At 45.4% G+C, this 18,087-nt stretch overlaps 1 long non-coding RNA gene across 4 annotated transcripts in view; it reads right to left on the reverse strand.

Moving 5' to 3' along the window:
• LOC140464920 (uncharacterized) overlaps positions 1 to 18,087 on the reverse strand; it is a 107,376-nt gene that overhangs the window by 26,342 nt on the left and 62,947 nt on the right. The window lies entirely within an intron of this gene.

Below are 18,087 nucleotides of genomic sequence, written 5' to 3' on the forward strand. Positions count from 1 at the left end.
AACCACATTGTTGTGGGTCTGGAGTTATGTGTATCCCAGACCAGGTAAGGATTCCCTGAAAGACATTAGCAAACCAGAGTTTACATGGAGGCCTTGCAATTGTATTATTAGATATTAAAAGGCAATGTCAACTGTACAGAATCAATGGGACTCAATGCCTCCTTGACGATGTATTGTACTGTGGACATAAAGTTACTGCAAAGCACTCGACGTTCTTGCATAATTCCTCTCTTTGCCTGCTGGTGCTCTTGCACCTCAAAACTACTGTCACCCTAAGATAATCAGAGACCAGCAGTGGCCCATTGAATTCATGAGCAGAAACTTAAAGTGGTCTGGATGACGTTGACTCTGGCAAAATTTGTGACAGAACTGGATGAGAAGGGTGAGGCTGAAGTCAGGACCATCTTATTTTATCTTTTATACTTTTGACAAGCGATGCAGTGAGTTTCTTGTTGGGAAGCAGGGAGTTGCCAATTAAGGGCAATTGCTGCTTGTTAAATGCCTTGTAAACAGCCCCCTTTGCCTCATTAATATTTAGTTCCTATTGTCCAAAATGTACAAGACAAGCTAGATGTCAATAGGGAAATCAGCTTGCCATTGCTCTGAAGGACCTCCCAATTGTACATCACCAATCAAATCTCAGGGCATGCTCCTTGGTCACAGACCACGCATGAAGCCTATGTCCACCAACCCTGACATCCAACGTTCCAGTCTCTAAGAACCTTCATGGCACATCTCTGATGCACTTATAGGCTTCTGCACTTCAATACTGCACCTTGGCTGAACTGGCAACCAGCAACCCCTCTGGAGCAACTACACAAACCCAGCAGTCAATGCCGTAGTCAGTGTGTTAATGCCAATCATGCGTGGAATCTTGGAGCGGCTATGCAGCTTCAAGGGATCATTGCTGACAACTATAATTGTAATGCTGCAGCAGGCTTGTTGTGCATTCAGGAACACATACTCAGCTCAGGAACTGAAACAGGGTGTATCTCCCAGCTCTTCACTCACTCACTTTCATAGCATTCACTTGCTCTGAACATACCCAGATACTCAGTAGTCTTACCCTGCCTTACCTTTTAGTGCTTTGACCACCCCCCATCTTAGCCAAAGATATCAGGCTCATAATGCTTCTGTCATTCCTTGCCATTTCGTACTGGCACAAAGCCAAGAAGTTTGATATCAAAGTCAACAGAGATAGTCTTCGGTCAGGGGTTCAGGCACAGTAAGTCAAGAGCAGCCATCATTAGCAGTGCAGGGGCTCGGAAACCATCACTCGGCTACTTGTGGTGGTTAGAGTCAGGATGCTCTCCACATAATGGACGAGGTGCCAAACATTGGGCAGTGTACACCTGTCCTAACTCCTCCTGCTCTGCTGCCAGCCGTTTTTCTACTGGAATGAGGGGCAGGCAGGTACTATAGGAGGTGAAAGTGAGTGGAACAGCTATTACTTTTGATGCACGTTGGCCCAAGCAAGTGATCAAGGCCGTGCAGAGGGCAGACACGGTTAGTGGCGGCAGGAGTCAAGCAGAGAACCTAGGCAGGTAACAGCGAGCGAGGAAAGATACTGCAGGCAATAATGAGAGTGGGGAGCCTTACCTTTTGTAGGAAGTGCATACAGTAGCAGAGTGAGGCATTAGAAAGACATACCCTGCCATGTGAGCTTCTTCCCATAGTACTGGGCATCTCCCCTAAGACACCAGAAACTGGGTGGCAACCTCAGACCAGTTTGGAATTGTGACCTCCACCTGCTGGTCCCAGGACACGAGGAAGGTCTTTGTTTACACCTCTTCATCCAAAAGGAAGTCCAGGCCTCCACAATAAAATGGGGCATCAAAATTCCCATGTCTTCCAAGTCCAGAGCAAATATCAGGAACCATGCAGCCTGCTCCAGACTGACACTGCTTGGCCAGATGGACAACAGGTCAGATGGACAACAGGCCAGGTGGACAACAGGCTCTTAAAGATGGTCAGACATAAGGGATGCTGAATACAGGGATATCAACTGGGTGGTGGCCTGTCTGGGAACGGATTGTGGTAAAACTGGACCAGAATTAGACGTGAGAGACACCATTGTGCTGGGATAGGTACTTGATGAGGTTAGTTTGGTAAGACATAGCAAGAGACTTGCAAGGCTTAAATACAAAAAAAAACTTGATGGGTCTGGGATTTTATAAAAAGGTATGATTCAGCCCCATGAAAATATATCATTGGGCCTCTACTGATTACCACCTTTGTGTCTCTGATGTCTGGGGTCTGCACACCAATCATCACTGCCAGTTGCAATATTAAAATGATTTCAGGCAATAGATGAGGGGCCACCTCAAAGCAACATTCTTATGCAGTCCTATCAACCTTCTGTGATTATTGTACGTCATTGTAGCAACGCCCAATATTCTCGTGGAGTTGCTCATTTTTATGATTAGGTGGTTAAAGACTTTAAACAATTGGGGTTGGAAGCGACATGTACAATGTTGTTGATCAACAGAGCCAACACATTCATAAAATAAGAGGGTTGAGATTTCTAAAATAGTAGACACGAATTTTACGCAAATGGATTCCTGCATTTCTAAGTAGTATCACAGAAGATACTAGCCTTAGTGTTAAAGTCACTGGGCTAATAATTCAGAACTACAGATTAATGTGCTCTGGAGGCATGGGTTTGAATCCTGCCCACTGCAAATGGTGAAATTTTAATTGTAACCATTGTCCATTGTTGTTCAAATATCCTTTAGGGAAGGAAACCCGCCATCTTTGTCTGGTCTCACCCACATGTGACTCCAGATCTACACCAATGCGGTTGGCTTTTAACTGCCATCTGGGGTAATGTATGCTGGCCTAGCCAGTGATGCCTAAATCCTGTGAGTGACTTTTAAAATGTTAATGCAACATTTATTTTCTTGCAAGTATAATAATCCATTCACAACAACCTGCTCAGCAGCTTTCTGTGTGATGAGGAGAAAGAACTAAGGGAATTCCGTGCAGCAATCACGTGAACAAAATATCTGAAAATTGTACTACCACCTATTTTGCGAATTAAACATTGAAATCGGTTCTTTATTTTTGTTGAAACAGAAGTTCTTCTAACAGGTCCTCGTTCTACCCACACAAATTATTGCAGAAAGCCTACACTTGATTTGTAAAAAAAGGAAGTTGTGCTAATCTTCCAACATACAGTGTAATGACATCATATTTGATAAACTACAGTAAGGGCAGCAACAGGAAACAAAAAAAGTGACTTTTAATCCAATGCTGAGCACTTGATCATAATTAACTCAAAACCTGAGAGGTATATTTTTTTCAGTGCTACGATAGAATATGCAGGTACTAAAAACCAGAAAGGAACAATACACCATCGCTCTATCTTTTTTCCATCCCAGGATAATTGAAAGAATAGTGGGGTTCGGGGTGGTTAGTCCTGGTGGGAGCAAAGCAGGCATTTTTTTAACGACAGTAAAAGCAATCAAGCGACAACTGTGCCAAATTGTCTGTGGACCGCAAAAGGGTGGAGCACAGAAGAAAATGAACAGATAAACAAACAAAGTCTGAGGCAGAACCAGCAGAAACATACTGAATGACGGGCAAGCTGCAGATAACAATGGTTTAGTTAACAGTTCATGAACTCAAAAGGGGTAGCTCCTGCCTGATCAACACCCACAAACTTTTTGAGGAACTGGCTACCCGATTACAACTTTGGAAATCCCTGTGACGTGGTGCACCTTAACTTCAAAACGCCCTTTTTAATGTTCCAAATGAATGAATATTAAGTCAAACCTTTGGGAATTCAGGGTAATCCCTGGGAATAGATGAGAGAGTGTCTAAAGGACACAATACAATGCGTTTGTTTGAGGAGTTATTGGAGGTTGTTGAGGTTTCTGTGGGATGGAGAGGAGGGACGGTGTTCTTGAGTTATAGATAGGAGATGGAGGATGTGGGATATTGGGGTGTGGGGGTGGGCGTGAGGCGCTTGTTCTGCAACCTCTATTGTTTCTAACTTACATCAACGATCTGGGCTGAGAAGCCAAACTGTTAAACTTTTAAAAAATGTTAAACAATGGAATAGGAAGAGGTAGACCAGAAGTTAGTGCAAGTTTGACAAAATATGATGACAGTGGCAGTGAAATCAGAGAATAGATATATTCTGTGAAAAGTGATTGATGACAAAGAAGAACACAATGAGACCCGTTCAGGTTATTGTCCATTACATTGCCTATTCATGGGAAATCAAGGAAGATCTATATATCGGTGAAATGTTCTTAATAGATCTATAAAAATCTGCAGTTATTAGCTTTAAAGTTCTTTGCAAAATCTTTAATTCCTTCTTTCACTTCTTATTTATTTGCACCCTTACGTTTTGTAGCTTGCTCCGTTACTGTCTCTCACAACATTTGTTGACTATGGCTGCTTAACTACACAAGTGAAAGAGTTGGGCATGACTTTATCATAGGTTTTGGGACTTTTGTTATGTGCTGCCCTAAACTGTGTATTTCCAAATTACATCATTCCGATCAGGAGATCTGTACACACTCTGACTCATCTTGCATCTTTTGTTGTTCCAAAATATGTCACTAGATTGGCAGGCTATTTACCACATACATATCTACTCCACCTGCCATCATTGCACTGTGGCTGCAGTGTGTCCCATAGGTAGAATGCACTGCAGTATCTACGAAGGCTTAATATCTATCCCAAACCCCATTCTCCACATTCTAAAAGATCAAGGCCAGCAAGAGAAAAGGAACCTTATCAAAGGCTTTACCGAAGTCCATGTATACCACGTCAACTACCCTACCCTTATCTACATGCTTGGTCACCTTCTCAAAAAACTCAATGAGGTTTGTGAGACACGACCTGCCCTTGACGAAACCATCTTGACTATCTGAAATCAAATTGTTGCTTGCTAGATGATCTTCTAAACAATATGGAAGAACTTCCATAGCTGCAATGTCCTTTTTTATCAAACAGGACAGTAATTTCAAGAAGGTAGCAATCCTGTAACACATAGGCACATGGTTTGCAAATTCCACACCCTAATTACTAATTCCAGCCTCCATTCCCACAGTTGTCTTAACAGGATCAAACTCAATGTAACACTCAGCTTTGAGCTGGCCCATCCCTACTTCCTGCACCTCTCCTCTGCCTGTTGCTACTGCAGCCTTCAGTCCTTCAGTCTTTCAGTGCCCTCCATATTTCACTGTTCAAATGCTACTGTGATTTGTTTCCAGCTACTTCCTTTGTAAACGCAAACATATTCAGAATTCTGCTTCTCCATGAATCCTGGCTATTTAAGGGTTCCTGGCCCCCAGTGGCTCAATGTTTATCCTCTGTGTTTAAATATCTCTAATATCCTGACTCCATTCATCTCGGTAATTTCCTTCGCCTCCCCAGAATACCCTGTTCCTCTAACTCTTGTCTTTTGCATATCCTCTATTCACTCTATAATTATCCTCTTATTCAGTGCAGTTTCCAATATCATGCCTCCATCTTTGAGTGGGTCTCATATGAGGGTCCTTTCTCAAGTACCACTTTCAGACACAACTTCAATGTTTGGCTGAACACAGTTGATAAGTCTCAAGGAACCTGAATGAAATATTCCCACTATTATCTGTGAATCTGTCAGGCTCTCCTGACATATCAGGACCTGATCCCCCCCAGCCTCTTCAGTGGATTGGGGAACCATTCTCTCATCCACTCATGTTAGGACAGGATCTTTCTGCATCTGTCTTCCATCCCCACCTCTGGTATCAAAACTTGTTTGGAGCTGGGCTATCCGCACACTGGAGATCCTGTCCACTAACAGAGAAAAGTGCTGGGCTCTCGGTCTGTTGATGAGTCCACTTGCTTAGCGCACTGCCACTATTTGTCTGCCATTTCCTGCTCTCCAATGCCAATTGATCCCTATGTTTGATCTCAGAAGCAGTCAGGTCAGAAACGTAACTCACACTTATTACATGACAAGACTTAATTTCATCATTTCGCAAGCTCCCACTTTTAACATTCAGTTTTTCAGAAGCACATCATGTGCAGTAATTAAAGTAACCAGATATTGGTAGCAGTGTTTTTTTAACCTGGTTAGGTTCCAACTTCTGGAATTTCTTCCTGAAACCCTCTCATTTTCCTTCTTTAAGATATTCGAAACCCATATCCTTATACCTCTTAATGTCTACTTCTTTGTAGTTTGCTGTCTGTTCCTCCTCTGAACTTGCATCAACTTCCATCACTCCATTTCTTATACCTTTCAGGTAGCTAGGGACATTTCTTGACCTTAAAAATGCTGAACAAATGCTCAATTTTTTCCATGGTGGTTTTCATGTTGTTGTATTTGAATGGCGATCTAAAACTTGATAAATTCTTAGAGGGCCAGGCAACAAAAGCAGCATTCAACGAGACACTGGAAGGACTGCAGAGTTGGGCTCAAAAAGCTGGTATTAGAGAGGTGAAAGTCTGCAGGACAATTAACCTACTTCACATCCACTGTTGGCCCTGGGATAGTTGCTGTGCAGAATGTCCAATGCAAAGGTCTGAGGGCAGCCAACACTGGCTTCCAAGTCTCACTCATATTACTTGAGTGAACGGCCAATAGCTTTCATAGCTCCAAAGGCAAATTGCTGATTTTAATACAGTCAGGACTAGGAAGTCTGTGGACAGTAATCTCACCTCTTGTCTCCCCAAAACCTGTCCACAAGGTACAATGGAATATTCTCAACTTGCCTGAATTAGTGCAGCTCCAGAAACACTTAAATTGCTCAACACCATCCAGGACAAAGCAGCCCATTTGGCAAGCATACTATCTGCCATCTTCAAAATTCACTCCCGCTACCATAGCTCACTGCAGCAGCTGCATCTCACATTTCGTGTAAAGTGCACTACAACAACTCGCCAAAACCATTTTCAAAAACTGGTGACCTCTAAAACCTAGAGGGCAACAGGAACACTACCAGCCATATGTTTCCCTCTAAGTCTCACATCATCCTGACTTGGAACTCTATTGCTGTGTCCTCAGTGTCACTGGGTTAAAATCCTGGAGCGGCCTTCTCAACTGCACTGTGGATTTTCTGGGAACAGATGGACTATGGTCACTGAAGAAGGCAACTCCCCAGCACCTTCTCAAGAGCAATTAGGAATGGGCAACAAAAGTTGGTCTTGCCAACAATACACACATCCTGAGAAAGCATTTTTAAAAATGGTGCTATTTGCTTTACTGGCAACAATGTTACGGTATGTGCCAGAGTGGGGAGTTTGTGAGAGACAAATGGGATGGAGACAGTCTTCAGATCCTCCTGGATCCACAGTTTGTAGACAGAAAGAAAAAATTAAACTGTCTTTTTGGTGACCTCCACTTCATGGCATGCTGCACAATTTTGTAACTCAGAGGACACCACCTGGGCAGGAAAAGTGGAGGAGGAGAAGGAAGAGGAAGAGCAGCAGGAAGAGAGGGGGCAGCACACCCACCTGTCCCCTTAGCTGCTAAATTTCTCAACGACTCATCAAAGAGGGTTTCACCTAAAACAGCCCCCTCATCTCCCTTACACCAGCCATCTGCCCATAGAACAACTGTCCTCTTACTCACCACTCACGCACGCTCACATTTCTAGTCTTATTTACACTAGCACCAAGCTCAGATGAAAAACAATTGCGAGAACTCATTTCCTATTTGGTACCAGTCAACATGCAGAATTATGAATCATTTTGTTGCTCATTAAACTTTTCTTGTGCTACTATGAAGTGTTTGATCAGGAGACAGAATCTAATCATCTCCCGTTGACATTCAATGGCATGACCATAAATCCTCCACTATCTATATGACTGGGAATTAACATTGACCAGAACTTGAGCTGGACCAGTTTTATAAATACTAAAGCCACAAGGGCAGGTCAACTTTTGAGAAATCTGGATTTATAATTAATCTTCTGTCTCTCCAAAGCTTGCCCATCACCTAAAAGTTACAAATCGACAGTGTGATGAAGTACTCTCCACTCCCCAGGCTAGATGCATCTACAACGGAACTCAAGAGGCATGACATCATCCAGGGAGAAAGAAGCTTGCTTCAATTGCACTCCTTTCTGCTTCCAATACCAATGTACTGGAGAGAGATATCAGTGTGTACTATCTACAAAATGCACTGAACAAATTTACCAAGGCTCCTTTCTCAGCACATACCAAACTCTAAAATCTCCCACAAGCAGGACAAGGACAGCAGCAGTATGGGAACATGACACCACCCTACAAGTTCCCCTCCAAGTCACACATCATCCTGACTTGGAAGAATACTGCTATTGCTTATTGTCACCGGGACAAAAAGTACTGGAACTCCCACCCAAACAGCGCAGTGGATGTAATTCCACCTGTGGAGTGCAGCAGAAGGTATAATTACACCTCGATAGAGTGCAGAAGTGGGTATAATTACACCCCGATAGTGTGCAGAAGTGGGTATAATTACACCCCGATAGTGTGCAGTGGTGGGTATAATTACACCTCGATAGAGTGCAGCAGTGGGTATATAATTACACCCTGATACAGTGCAGCGGTGGGTATAATTACACTCCGCAGAGTGCAGTGGTGGGTATAATTACACCTCGATAGAGTGCAGCAGTGAGTGTACTTACACACCGATAGAGTGCAGCAGTGGGTATAATTACACCACGATACAGTGCAGCAGTGGGTATAATTACACCACGATAGAGTGCAGCGGTGGGTATAATTACACCCCGATAGAGTGCAGCAGTGGGTATAATTACACCCCGATAGAGTGCAGCAGTGGGTATATAATTACACCCTGATACAGTGCAGCGGTGGGTATAATTACATTCGGCGGAGTGCAGTGGTGGGTATAATTACACCTCGATAGAGTGCAGCAGTGGGTGTACTTACACCCCGATAGAGTGCAGCAGTGGTTATAATTACGCCCCGAGAGAGTGCGGCGGTGGGTATAATTACACCACAATAGAGTGCAGCAGTGGGTATAATTACGCCCCGATAGAGTGCAGCAGTTGGTATAATTAGACCCCGATAGAGTGCGGCGGTGGGTATAATTACACCCCGATAGAGTGCAGCGGTGGATGTAATTACACCTCAGTAGAGTGCTGCAGTGGGTATAATTACACCTCGATAGAGTGCAGCAGTGGGTATATAATTACAGCCCCGATACAGTGCAGCGGTGGGCATAATTACACCCCAATAGAGTGCAGCGGTGGGTATAATTACACCTTGATAGAGTGCTGCAGTGGGTGTAATTACACCCCGATAGAATGCACCAGAGGGTGTACTTACACCCCAATAGATTGCAGCGGTGGGTATAATTACACCTCGATAGAGTGCAGCGGAGGGTGTACTTACACCACAATAGAGTGCAGCGGTGGGTATAATTACACCTCGATAGAGTGCTGCAGTGGGTGTAATTACACCCCGATAGAATGCACCAGAGGGTGTACTTACACCCCAATAGATTGCAGCGGTGGGTATAATTACACCTCGATAGAGTGCAGCGGAGGGTGTACTTACACCACAATAGAGTGCAGCGGTGGGTATAATTACACCTCGATAGAGTGCAGCAGTGGGTATAATTACACCTCGATAGAGTGCAGCGCTGGGTATAATTACACCCCGATAGAGTGCAGCAGTGGGTATAATTACACCCCAATAGAGTGCAGCGGTGGGTATAATTACACCCTGCAGAGTGCAGCAGTGGGTATAATTACACCCCGATAGAGTGCAGCGGTGGGTATAATTACACCCCGATAGAGTGCAGCGGTGGGTATAATTACACCCCGATAGAGTGCGGCGGTGGGTAAAATTACACCCCGACAGAGTGCAGCAGTGGGTATAACTATACCCAAATAGAGTGCAGCGGTGGGTATAATTACACCTCGATAGAGTGCAGCAGTGGGTATAATTAGACCTCGATAGAGTGCAGCGGTGGGCATAATTACACCTCGTTGGAGTGCAGCAGTGGGTATATAATTAAACCCCGATACATTGCAGCATTGGGTATAATTACACCTTGATAGAGGGCTGCAGTGGGTAGAATTACACCTCGATGGAGTGCAGCAGGGGGTATATAATTGCACCCCAATAGAGTGCAGCGGTAGGTATAATTACACCCCGATAGAGTGCAGTGGTGGGTATAATTACACCCCGATAGAGTGCGGCGGTGGGTAAAATTACACCCCGATAGAGTGCAGCAGTAGGTATAACTATACCCCAATAGAGTGCAGCGGTGGGTATAATTACACCCTGATACAGTGCAGCAGTGGGTATAATTACACCCCGATAGAGTGCAGCGGTGGGTATAACTATACCCCAATAGAGTGCAGCGGTGGGTATAATTACACCTCGATAGAGTGCAGCAGTGGGTGTACTTACACACCGATAGAGTGCAGCAGTGGGTATAATTACACCACGATAGAGTGCAGCAGTGGGTATAATTACACCACGATAGAGTGCAGCAGTGGGTATAATTACACCACGATAGAGTGCAGCGGTGGGTATAATTACACCCCGATAGAGTGCAGCAGTGGGTATATAATTACACCCTGATACAGTGCAGCGGTGGGTATAATTACATTCGGCGGAGTGCAGTGGTGGGTATAATTACACCTCGATAGAGTGCAGCAGTGGGTGTACTTACACCCCGATAGAGTGCAGCAGTGGTTATAATTACGCCCCGAGAGAGTGCGGCGGTGGGTATAATTACACCACAGTAGAGTGCAGCAGTGGGTATAATTACACCACAATAGAGTGCAGCAGTGGGTATAATTACGCCCCGATAGAGTGCAGCAGTGGGTATAATTAGACCCCGATAGAGTGCGGGGTGGGTATAATAACACCCCGATAGACTGCAGCAGTGGGTATAGTTACACCCCGATAGAGTGCAGCGGTGGGTGTAATTACACTCCGATAGAGTGCAGCAGTGGGTATAATTACACCTCAGTAGAGTGCTGCAGTGGGTATAATTACACCTCAGTAGAGTGCTGCAGTGGGTATAATTACACCTCGATAGAGTGCAGCAGTGGGTATATAATTACAGCCCCGATACAGTGCAGCGGTGGGCATAATTACACCCCGGGGAGTGCAGCGGTGGGTATAATTACACCTCGATAGAGTGTTGCAGTGGATGTAATTACACCCCGATAGAATGCAGCAGAGGGTGTACTTACACCCCAATAGATTGCAGCGGTGGGTATAATTACACCTCGATAGAGTGCAGCGGAGGGTGTACTTACACCACAATAGAGTGCAGCGGTGGGTATAATTACACCTCGATAGAGTGCAGCAGTGGGTATAATTACACCTCGATAGAGTGCAGCGGTGGGTATAATTACACCTCGATGGAGTGCAGCAGGGGGTATATAATTACACCCCGATAGAGTGCAGCAGTGAGTATAATTACACCCCGATAGAGTGCAGCGGTAGGTATAATTATACCCCGATAGAGTGCAGCGGTGGGTAAAATTACACCCCGATAGATTGCGGCAGTGGGTATAATTACACCCCGATAGAGTGCGGCAGTGGGTATAATTACACCCCGATAGAGTGCAGCAGTGGGTATAATTACACCCTGCGGAGTGCAGCAGTAGGTATAATTACACTCTGATAGAGTGCAGCAGTGGGTACAATTACACCCCGATAGAGTGCAGCAGTGGGTGTACTTACACCCCGATAGAATGCAGCTCTGGGTATAATTACACCTTGATAGAGTGCAGCAGCGGGTATAATTACACTCTGCGGAGTGCAGCATTGGGTACAATTACACCCCGATAGAGTGCATTGCTGAGTATAATTACACCCCGATAGAGAGCAGCAGTGGGTATAATTACACCTCGATAGACTGCAGCAGTGGGTATAATTACACCTCGATAGACTGCAGCAGTGGGTGTACTTACACCCCGATAGAATGCAGCTCTGGGTATAATTACAGCTCGATAGAGTGCTGCAGTGGGTATAATTCACCCCGATAGAGACCTGCGGTGGGTATAATTACACCCCGATAGACTGCAGCAGTGGGTATAATTACACCTCGATACAGTGCAGCAGTGGGTATAATTACACTCCAATAGAATGCAGCAGTGGGTATAATTACACCCCGATAGAGTGCAGCAGTGGGTATAATTACACCCTGCGGAGTGCAACAGTGGGTATAATTACACCCCGATAGAGTGCAGCAGTGGGTATAATTACACCCTGCGGAGTGCAACAGTGTGTATAAGTACACCCCGATAGAGTGCAGCGGTGGGTATAATTACACCCCGATAGAGTGCAGCGGTGGGTATAATTACACCCCGATAGAGAGCAGCAGTGGGTATAATTACACCTCGATAGAGTGCAGCAGTGGGTATAATTACACTCCAATAGAATGCAGCAGTGGGTATAATTACACCTCGATAGACTGCAGCAGTGGGTATAATTACACCTCGATAGACTGCAGCAGTGGGTGTACTTACACCCCGATAGAATGCAGCTCTGGGTATAATTACAGCTCGATAGAGTGCTGCAGTGGGTATAATTCACCCCGATAGAGTGCAGCGGTGGGTATAATTACACCCCGATAGAGAGCAGCAGTGGGTATAATTACACCCCGATAGAGTGCAGCAGTGGGTATAATTACACCCTGCGGAGTGCAACAGTGGGTATAATTACACCCCGATAGAGTGCAGCAGTGGGTATAATTACACCCTGCGGAGTGCAACAGTGTGTATAAGTACACCCCGATAGAGTGCAGCGGTGGGTATAATTACACCCCGATAGAGTGCAGCGGTGGGTATAATTACACCCCGATAGAGTGCAGCGGTGGTTATGATTACACCTCGATAGACTGCAGCAGTGGGTATAATTACACCCTGCGGAGTGCAACAGTGGGTATAATTACACCCCGATAGAGTGCAGCGGTGGGTATAATTACACCCCGATAGAGTGCAGTGGTGGGTATAATTACAACCTGCGGAGTGCAGCAGTGGGTATAATTACACCCCGATAGAGTGCAGCAGTGGGTATAATTACACCCCGATAGAGTGCAGCAGTGGGTATAATTACACTCCAATAGAATGCAGCAGTGGGTATATTAACACCCCGATAGAGTGCAGCAGTGGGTATAATTACACCCCGATAGAGTGCAGCAGTGGGTACAATTACACCCCGATAGAGTGCAGCAGTGGGTATAATTACATCCCGATAGAGTGCAGCGGTGGGTATAATTACACCCCGATAGAGTGCAGCAGTGGGTACAAGTACACCTCGATAGAGTGCAGTGGTGGGTATAATTACACCCCGATAGAGTGCAGCGGTGGGTATAATTACACCCCGATAGACTGCAGCAGTGGGTATAATTACACCCCGATAGAGTGCAGCAGTGGGTATAATTACACTCCAATAGAATGCAGCAGTGGGTATAATTACACCCCAATAGAGTGCAGCGGTGTGTATCATTTCACTCCGATAGAGTTCAGCAGTGGGTATAATTACACCCCGATAGAGTGCAGCAGTGGGTATAATTACACCCTGCGGAGTGCAGCAGTGGGTATAATTACACCCCGATAGAGTCAGCGGTGGGTATAATTACACCCCGATAGAGTGCAGCAGTGGGTATAATTACACCCCGATAGAGTGCAGCGGTGGGTATAATTACACCCCAATAGAGTGCAGCAGTGGGTATAATTACACCCCGATAGAGTGCAGCGGTGCGTATAATTACACCCCGATAGAGTGCAGCGGTGCGTATAATTACACCCCGATAGAGTGCAGCGGTGGGTATAATTACACCCTGATAGAGTGCAGCGGTAGGTATAATTACACCCCGATAGAGTGCAGCGGTGCGTATAATTACACCCCGATAGAGTGCAGCAGTGGGTATAATTACACCCCGATAGACTGCAGCAGTGGGTATAATTACACTCCAATAGAATGCAGCGGTGGGTATAATTACACCCCGATAGAGTGCAGCGGTGGGTATAATTACACCCCGATAGACTGCAGCAGTTGGTATAATTACACCCTGCGGAGTGCAGCAGTGGGTATAATTACACCCCGATAGACTGCAGCAGTTGGTATAATTACACCCCGATAGAGTGCAGCAGTGGGTATAATTACACCCTGCGGAGTGCAGCAGTGGGTATAATTACACCCCGATAGAGTGCAGCAGTGGGTATAATTACACCCTGCGGAGTGCAGCAGTGGGTATAATTACACCCCGATAGAGTGCAGCAGTGGGTATAATTACACCCCGACAGAATGCGGCATTGGGTATAATTACACCCCGATAGACTGCAGCAGTTGGTATAATTACACCCCAATAGAGTGCGGCGGTGGGTATAATTACACCCCGATAGAGTGCAGCAGTGGGTATAATTACACCCTGCGGAGTGCAGCAGTGGGTATAATTACACCCCGATAGAGTGCAGCGGTAGGTATAATTACACCCCGATAGAGTGCAGCAGTGGGTATAATTACACCCCGACAGAATGCGGCATTGGGTATAATTCCACCCCGATAGAGTGCAGCAGTGGGTATAATTACACCCTACGGAGTGGTGCAGCAGTGGGTATAATTCCACCCCGATAGAGTGCAGCAGTGGGTATAATTACACTCCAATAGAATGCAGCAGTGGGTATAATTACACCCTACGGAGTGGTGCAGCAGTGGGTATAATTACACCCCGATAGACTGCAGCAGTGGGTATAATTACACTCCAATAGAATGCAGCGGTGGGTATAATTACACCCCGATAGAGTGCAGCAGTGGGTATAATTACACTCCAATCGAATGCAGCGGTGGGTATAATTACACCCCGACAGAATGCGGCATTGGGTATAATTACACCCCGATAGACTGCAGCAGTTGGTATAATTACACCCCAATAGAGTGCGGCGGTGGGTATAATTACACCCCGATAGAGTGCAGCAGTGGGTATAATTACACCCTGCGGAGTGCAGCAGTGGGTATAATTACACCCCGATAGAGTGCAGCGGTAGGTATAATTACACCCCGATAGAGTGCAGCAGTGGGTATAATTACACCCCGACAGAATGCGGCATTGGGTATAATTCCACCCCGATAGAGTGCAGCAGTGGGTATAATTACACCCTACGGAGTGGTGCAGCAGTGGGTATAATTCCACCCCGATAGAGTGCAGCAGTGGGTATAATTACACTCCAATAGAATGCAGCAGTGGGTATAATTACACCCTACGGAGTGGTGCAGCAGTGGGTATAATTACACCCCGATAGACTGCAGCAGTGGGTATAATTACACTCCAATAGAATGCAGCGGTGGGTATAATTACACCCCGATAGAGTGCAGCAGTGGGTATAATTACACTCCAATCGAATGCAGCGGTGGGTATAATTACACCCCGATAGACTGCAGCAGTGGGTATAATTACACTCCAATAGAATGCAGCGGTGGGTATAATTACACCCCGATAGTGTGCAGCAGTGGGTATAATTACACTCTGCGGACTGCAGCAGTGGGTACAATTACACCCCAATAGAGTGCAGCAGTGGGTATAATTACACCCCGATAGAGTGCAGCAGTGGGTATAATTACACCCTACGGAGTGGTGCTGCAGTGGGTATAATTACACCCCAATAGAGTGCAGCGGTGGGTATAATTACACCCCGATAGAGTGCGGCATTGGGTATAATTACGCCCGGATAGAGTGCAGCAGTGGGTATAATTACACCCCGATAGAGTGCAGCGGTGGGTACAATTACACCCCGATAGAGTGCAGCAGTTCTGGAAAGCAGCCCATCACTACCTATCCAGTGCAACTATGGATGGTCGATAAACGCTGGCCAAACCAGCAATGGCCACATGCCATGAACGAATAAAACAAAATCTTCTTACGACTAACTGAAGACTGGCCTCAATTAACAAAGCATGTACGATTCATAATGGATTACTCCGAAGTTACGACAGTTCAAGGTAGGCCCATACGCCTGCCGCCAACAATATTGTGGGAGTTCCCATTTCTCTGCATCAGAGAACTAGATACTCATTTCTCCCAATAGATTCTGGAGCTGCATTTGGTGGACCCTCCCCCACCCTCACATTTGGGTTTTCCACATTAATTTGTTTGCGGTGTTCATCTTTTGAGTGGCTGTGCTCTACCCAGTCAGTTCGATCTCTCCAGTCCCCAAGGAGGTGCGTGGGGTGGAGGTGGGTGAAGCAGGACCAAGTCAGAGAGGCAAGGGGTAGTCGGATACGTGACTTCCAAATAGGTATGCTCTGAATATCCATACTCCCTTAGCGGGTATGGTTGTACGTGAGGATAACAAAGGACAAAACCACAGCTTGATAACTAGACGTGGGATTAAACTTTGAAAAGACCCATTTTAAATGCCTGGTTTCCTGTTGATAGTGCAGTGACTTACATGAATACTGCTGCACTCTTTTGCATGCTGCTCTGTGCTCAGGGGTCACTGCCAAACTTTTGACCCGTTTAGACCAGATAACATCTAAGAACTGTCCCCGGTGGGAGTTTATAAAAAGAGATAGTATGCCGCATGAGTATCATAACCACATGCTTGGCAGTTGTATTTGTTAATCTCTGTTTAAAGGGGCACTGTTTTCAATAAAATCAGTTGGCAAACAATTTTTATTTAGCCATGAGGAACTGTTTGGTTCTCTCCATGACCGCATTTTGTTCTGAGTCAAAAACCTGGAATTCCTTCCCTAGCAGCACTGTAGGTCTACCTCCAGCACATGGACTGCAGCGGTTGAAGAAGGTGGCTCACCACCACCTTCTCCAGGGCAATAAGGGACAGGTAATAAACGCTGGCCCAGGCAAAGACATGCACATCTCACAAGTGAATTTTGAAAATGTGAAAATGGCGAGCAAATGTGTTTTGGCACAACAAAAACCAAAAGAATCATCGATGCTGCAAATCAGAAACAAGAACAAAAATTGTTGGGAAAACTCAGCAGGCCTGACAGCATCTGGGGAGAGAAAGCAGAGTTAATGTTTCGGTTTCAATGACCCTTCTGCAGAACAGTACATGTTGATATAATTTGCGTGTTGTGCCTGAAAATAAAGCAAGACCTACTAAACATTGCTATAAACAATGTGCTCCTTTAAATTTTGCAGACTGGAAATGAGGCACTAAATGCAGTCAGCACATTAACAACATCTAAAAGCAACATACTTCATAATCATCAGATCTCTCATAACATTGGTCATAAAATAGGAGACAAACAGTCCAGACCCAGCAGTGTGCAATTTACACATACCAGTGCAATACCTCTTTTGTTCCTCAGCCATCTCCTGGGACAGTCAGAAAAAATCCTGAGGAAAAAACCTTTTAGCAATTTCAGAAGAAAGAACACAGGGAAATTCCTTTCTGAACTACGATGGCAATTAAGTTCATGCCAGAAGATAACTGTGACATTATTGACAGAGCTACCCATCTAAAGCTTGAGAGATTCATCATTCTCAGAATCTCATCTAGCTTTTTCACAGTGAATGGGAGGATATGCTCTTTCATAACAAGATCATTAAATCCTGCTGTAGCCATTGTATTTATTATATTATATCACTGATCACTTTGTTCAAAGAGGGATTTCAATCAAGTCACCTTTTCCCTGCTGCTTTCTGGCTGAGATTTCTGCCCTCCCTCATTGAGAGATATTTTTGTGAACAAGGAGAGGGGAGTGAGCTGCATCTTCTGACCTCACGGCCATTTGAATCAGCGGCTGGCTTAAAGATTAGATTAGATTAGATTGCTTACAGTGTGGATTACTTCAGCCCAACAAGTCCACACCGACCCGCCGAAGCGCAACCCACCCATTCCCCTACATTGACCCCCCCTACATAACACTATGGGCAATTTAACATGGCCAATTCACCTGACCTGCACATCTTTGGACTGTGGGAGGAAACCGGAGCACCCGGAGGAAACCCACGCAGACACGGGGAGAACGTGCAAACTCCACACAGTCAGTCGCCTGAGTCAGGAATTGAACCCGGGTGTCTGGCGCTGTGAGGTAGCAGTGCTAACCAAAGGAGGTAGGGGTATTCTGAAATCAGAAGTGTGTTGATTTTTGCTAATTGTATAGTGCTCATTCCTATTTGCAATTTTTTAGATAACAAAACCATCT

The sequence above is a fragment of the Chiloscyllium punctatum genome, chromosome 41 (genome assembly GCF_047496795.1).
Source record: "Chiloscyllium punctatum isolate Juve2018m chromosome 41, sChiPun1.3, whole genome shotgun sequence".
NCBI classification, from domain to species: Eukaryota; Metazoa; Chordata; class Chondrichthyes; order Orectolobiformes; family Hemiscylliidae; genus Chiloscyllium; species Chiloscyllium punctatum.